The 6,240-nt window shown below is 41.6% G+C and overlaps 1 pseudogene; it reads right to left on the reverse strand.

The window, feature by feature from the left end:
• Positions 1–3,823: 3,823 nt before the first annotated feature.
• On the reverse strand, positions 3,824–5,469 carry LOC110284336 (D-3-phosphoglycerate dehydrogenase pseudogene; annotated as a pseudogene).
• Between the last annotated feature and the right edge of the window lie 771 nt (positions 5,470–6,240).

Consider the following 6,240-nt stretch of genomic DNA (forward strand, 5'->3'; position numbering starts at 1 on the left):
GATTTCCAGAGTGGTTGTAGAAGCTTGCAATACTACCAGCACTGGAGGAGTGTTCCTCTTTGTCTACATTCTCACCGGCATCTGCTATCACCTGAGTTTTTGATCTTAGCCATTCTGATTGGTGTGAGGTGGAATCTCAGGATTGTTTTGATTTGCATTTTCCTGATGACTAAGGATGTTGAACATTTCTTTAGGTGCTTCTTGGGCATTCGAGTTTCCTCAGTTGAGAGTTCTCAGTTTAGCTTTTGTTTCTAAGTAGGGTTATTTGGTTCTCTGGAGTCTAAAGTCTTGAGTTCTTTGTATATATTGGATATTAGGCCTCTATCGGATGTAGGATTGGTAAAGATGTTTTCCCAATATGTTGGTTGCCCTTTTATCCTATTAACAGTGTCCTTTGACTTACAGAAGTTTTGGAATTTTATGAGGTTTTTTTTTTTTTTTTTTTTTTTTTTTTGAGACAGGGTTTCTCTGTATAGCCCTGGCTGTCCTGGAACTCACTTTGTAGACCAGGCTGGCTTCGAACTCAGAAATCTGCCTGCCTCTGCCTCCCGGGTGCTGGGATTAAAAGTGTGTGCTACCACACCTGGCTCATTTTTTGGTTCTTGATAATAGAGTATAAGCTACTGGTATTCTGTTTAAGAATGTTTCCCCTGTGCCCATGTGTTTCAGAATTTTCCCCACTTTCTCTTCTATTAGATTCAGTATATCTGGTTTTATGTGGACGTTTTTGATCCACTTGGACTTGAGCTTTGTGCAGACAGTTAAGAATGGATCAATTAACATTCTTCTACATGTCGACTGCCAGTTGAACCAGCAACAATTGTTGAAAATGCTGTCATTTCTCCACTGGATGGTTTTAGCTTCTTTGTGAAAGATCAAATATGTGTGGTTTCATGTCTGGGTTTTCATTTCTATTCCATTGATCTACCTGCCTATCTCTGTACCAATACCATGCAGGGTGGTTTTTTTTTTAAATCACTATTCTTTGTAGTACAGCTTGATGTCAGGGATGGTGATTCACCCAGATGTTCTTTTATTGTTGAGAATAGTTTTTGCCATCCTAGATTTTTTTGTTATTTCAAATGAATTTGATAATTGCCCTTTTTAACTCTATGAAGAATTGAGTTGGAATTTTGATGGGGATTGCATTGAATCTGTAGATTACTTTTGGCAAGATGGCCCTTTTTACTATAATACTCCTGCCAATCCATGGGCATGGGAGATCCTTCCATCTTCTGAGTTTTTCTTCCATTTCTTTCCCAAAAGACTTGAAGTTCTTGTCGTACAGACCTTTCACTTGTTTGGTTAGTGTCACACCAAGATATTTTATATTATTTGTGACTATTGTGAAGGGTGTCCTTTACATAATTTCATTCTCAGCCTATTTATCCTTTGAGTAGAGGAAGGCTACTGATTTGTTTGTGTTAATTTTGTATCCACCCACTTTGCTGAAGTTGTTTATCAGCTGTAGGAGTTCTCTGGTGGAATTTTTGGGGTCATTTAATATACTATCATATCTTCTGCAAGTAGTGATATTTTGACTTCTTCCTTTCCAATTTGTATCCCTTTGACCTCCTTCTGTTGTCTAATTGCTCCAGCTAAAACTTCAAGTACTATATTAAATAGAGAGGGAGAGAGAGGGCAGCCTTGTCTAGTTCCTGATTTTAGTGGGATTCCTTCAAGTTTCTCTCCATTTAGTTTGATGTTGGCTACTCTTTTGTCATATATTGCTTTTACTATGTTCAGGTATGGGCCTTGAATTTCTGATCTTTCCAAGACTTTTATCAAATGTTGGGCTGTTGGATATCATCACATGCTTTCTCATATCTAATGAGATGATCATATGATTTTTTTCTTTGAGTTTGTTTATATAGTGGATTGCGTTGATGGATTTCCATATATTGAACCATCCCTGTAGCCCTGGGGTGAAGCCTACTTGATCATAAAGGATGATCATTTTAATGTGTTCGTGGATTCAGTTTTCAAGAATTTTACTGAGTAGTTTTGCAACTATTTTCATAAGGGAAAGTAGTCTGAAGTTCTTTCTTTGTTGGGTCTTTATGTGGTTTAGGTATCAGAGTAATTGTGGCTTCATAGAGTCCAATTGGGTAGAGGACCTTTTGTTTCTATTTTGTGGAATAATTTGAGGAGTATTGGGATTAGGTGTTCTTTGAAGGTCTGATAGAACTCTGCACTAAACCCATCTTGTCCTGGGCTTTTTTTGGTTGGGAGACTATTAATGATTATTTCTATTTCTTTAAGGGATAGGGAACTGTTTAGATGGTTTATTTGATCCTGATTTAACTTTGGTACCTTGCATCTGTCTAGAAAATGGTCCATTTCATCCAGGTTTTCCAGTTTTGTTGAGTATAGGCTTTTGTAGTAGGATCTGATGATTTAAAAAAAAATTCCTTGTTTTCTGTTGTTATGTCTCCCTTTTGATTTCTGATTTTGTTAATTGGGTTAATGTCTATTTATCCTCTTGTTAGTCTGACTAAGGGTTTATCTATCTTGTTGATTTTCTCAAAGAACCAGCTCCTGGTCTTGTTGATTCCTTCTATAGCTCATTTTGTTTCTACTTGATTGATTTCAACCCTGAAACCTTGATTGATTTTCAACTTTCCTTTTGTTCTAGTGGTGCAGGTGTGCTGTTAAGATACTAGTGTTTGTTTTCTCCAGTTTCTTTTTGCTGGTACTCAGAGCTATGAGTTTTTCTCTTAGCACTGCTTTCATTGTGTCCCATAAGTTTGACTATGTTGTGCCTTCATTTTTATTAAATTCTAAAAATTCTTTAATTTCTTTCTTTATTTCTTCCTTGACCAAGTTATTGTTGAGTAGAGCATTGTTCAGTTTACATGTGTGCATGTGTTTTCCATTGTTTTTGTTGGAATTTACTACCAGTCTTAATCTGTGGAGATCTGATAGGGTGCATGGGATTATTTCTATATTCTTGTATCTGTTAAGGACTGTTTTGTGACTGATTAGATTGTCAATTTTGGAGAAGGTTCCATGAGGTCCTGAGAAGAAGGTATTTTCTTTTTTACTTAGGATGAAATATTCTATAGATATCTGTTAAATCCTTTTGGTTCATAACTTCTGTTAGCTTCTCTGTGACTCTGTATTTTCTGTTTCCAAGATCTGTCCATTGATGAGAGTGGGGTACTGAAATATCCCACTATTATTGTATGATGTGCAATGTGTTCTTTGAACTTTGGTAAAGTTTCTTTTATTAATGTGGGTTTCCTTGCATTTGGAGCATAGATTTTCAGAATTGAAAGTTCTTCATGGTAGATGTTTCCTTTGATGAGTATCAAGTGTCGTTCCTTATCTTTTTTTGATAACTTTTGCACGAAAATCAATTTAATTTGATATTGCAATGTCTACTCCAGTGTGTTTTTTGGGACTATTTGCTAGAAAAATTGTTTTCCAGCTTTTTACTCTGGGGTAGTATTTGTCACTGAGATTCATTTCCTTTATGAAGCAAAGTGATGGGTCCTGTTTCCGTATTCAATCTGTTACTCTATGTTTTTTTTTTTTTTAATTAGGGAGCTGATTCCCTTGATGTTAAGAGATATTAAGGAATAGTTGAGTGTTGTTTCCTGTTATTCTTTTTGTTAGAGGTCTAATTATCTTTGTGTGTTTCTCTTCTTTTGGGTTTTTTGAAAGAAGATTACTCTTTTGCTTTTTCTTTTTTTTCTTTGTTTTTCTTTTTTTCTTTTTCTTTTTTTTTTTCTTTTGGAGTTAAGATTCTTTAGTAGCTATTAGTTCAGACATATGCCCTGGTTCTTCGATTCCCCTCTCCCTATAGGTCACAGGAGCAGGTTTCTTCAGAAGAGCCTGTGGGGCTGAGAGTGCTGAGCCCCAGGGTCAGAAGCAGAACTGGAAAGCCTCCAATACATGCTGCTTCCATGTTTCCAGGCTGGGCAGCAGGGAGGAGAGGCCCAGGACGTGCCAGGTCTCTCCGTCAGACACCATGGAGGTTTGGTAGGACAGCAGCTGTACAACCGCCTCTGCCAGGAGGCCGATCATAGTGGGCAGCATCACAGGGTTGGAGGGCTTAGCCCGGAATATGAGCAGGGGTTGGCCCCTGCGTAGTGGCACCTCTGGTCTGAAGACAGCTCCGTTGAGCATCTGCAGCATTGGTGGTGCCCTGGACCAAGTCCACAGCTTGGTAGGGGGCACCTGCCAGGGGCACAGTCAGGAGGCATTCCCCGCTGCCCTGCTCCCCTGGAACCCTAGGGTTGTGGGAGGTGGTGACATTGAGGCCAGCCTCTTTCACCAGTAGCTTAGTGTTCACTAAGTTCATGTTTGCCTGCTTAGATGCTTCTCTCAGAAGGCCGACAATGACTGCAGGGCTCAGGCAGGTACCAGCATTCTTCAGAGATGTTCCTTGTGTAACCACCTGGATGGTCCCTTTAGGGGAGCCAGCCCAGGCGTGCATCAGTGTGCCTAATGCTTCTGCCAGATCAATCCAAGGCTTGGTGTGTGGAGAGAAGGCACTGGTGAGGGCCTGGGCGTTCACAACACTCGTTAGAGATTTCCCCTTCACCATGTCCACAAACTGGACTGCGATTTCCTCCCCACAGCGGCTCTGGGCTTCCTTGGTGTTGGCACCCAGGTGGGGACAGCTGATGACATTCTCATGGTCCACTAAGGCCCATGGTTCCGTGGTGGCTCTTCTGTAAACATATCTAGTGCAGCCCCAGCACACTGACCAGACTGCAGGGTACGCAGCAGGGCACCTTCACCCACAATGCCTCCTCGAGCACAGTTCACCACTTGCATGCCTTTCTTGCACTGAGCAAAGGTGCTGTCATTCAGCAAGCCTGTGGTGGAGGGCAGGAGTGGGGTATGGATAGTTATGAAATCACAGAGAGGCCAGATCTCCAGCGGCGGCTGCTGAACATCAAAGGAGGCCGCGACTTCAGGAGAGATGATGGGGTCATAGCCTACAGTCTTCATTCCAAAGGACTGCATTCGGGTGGCCACCTCTCTCCCGATTCTGCTGAGGCCAAGAATTCCCAGTGTCTTCCATTCAGTTCTGTCTGTCCCCATGAACTTCTTCCGGTCCCATTTGCCATCTTTCATCAAAGCCGTTGCCTGGGGAATCTGCCTGGCCAGGCACATGATCATCCCACAGGTGAGCTCCGCAGCACTGAGGCTGTTCCTGTTGGGGGTGTTCATGACTAGGATGCCCTTCCTCGTGGCAGCCTCCATATCCACATTGTCCACGCCTGTACCAGCCCTGCCCACCACCTGGAGCTTCTCTGCTGCATTGATGACATCAGCAGTGACCTTAGTATCTGACCGGACAAAGAGGCCTTCACAGTCCTGGAGTTCAGCTATCAGCTCCTCCTTGCTCAAGTTCTGCTTCTCCACCACCTGCAGCCCTCCATCTTGCAGGATCTTCCGGCAGCAGGGGTCCAGGCTGTCACTGATGAGTACTTAGCACAGATTTGCGAAGGCCATTGCTAGAGTCAGGCCTTAGAATCAGTTGCTCTGGGTGGGCAGAAGCACTTAGTTCAGGAAACTGCAAGCAGGGCTGGCTCTGGTGACTGCTTTCTTGCTTTTTCTAAGGTGTAATTTTCCTCCTTGTGTTGGAGTTTTCTCTCTATTAGCCTTTTTAGGGCTGGAGTTGTGGAAAGATATTGTGTAAATTTGTTTTTCTCATGGAATATCTTGGTTTCCCCATCTAAAGTAATTGAGAGTTTTGCTGGGTATAGTAGCCTGGGCTGGCATTAGTTTTCACTTAGGGTCTGTTCGAAATCTGTCCAGGATCTTCTAGCTTTCATATTCTCTGGTGAGAAGTCTGGTGTAATTCTAATAAGTCTGCCTTTATGTGTTACTTGACATTTTTCCTTTAGTGCTTTTTAATATTCTTTATTTGTTTTGTACATTTGCTGTTTTCAATATTATGTGATGGGAGGAATTTCATTTCTGGTCCAATTGACTTGGAGTTTTGTAGGCTTCTTGTATGTTTATGGACATCTCTCTTTTTAGGTTAGGGAAGTTTTCTTCTATAATTTTATTGTCGATATTTACTGTCCCGTTAAATTGCGAATCTTAGCTCTTTTCTATACCTATTATCCTTAGGTTTGGTCTTCTCATTGTGTCCTGGATTTCCTGGATGTTTTGGATTAGGAGAATTTTTTCTTTTTCTTCCTTCCTTCCTTCCTTCCTTCCTTCCTTCCTTCCTTCCTTCCTTCCTTCCTTCCTTCCTTCCTTCCTCTTCCTCCTCCT

The sequence above is a fragment of the Mus caroli genome, unplaced genomic scaffold, assembly GCF_978045245.1.
Source record: "Mus caroli unplaced genomic scaffold, Mus_caroli_1 scaffold_18, whole genome shotgun sequence".
Classification (NCBI taxonomy): domain Eukaryota; kingdom Metazoa; phylum Chordata; class Mammalia; order Rodentia; family Muridae; genus Mus; species Mus caroli.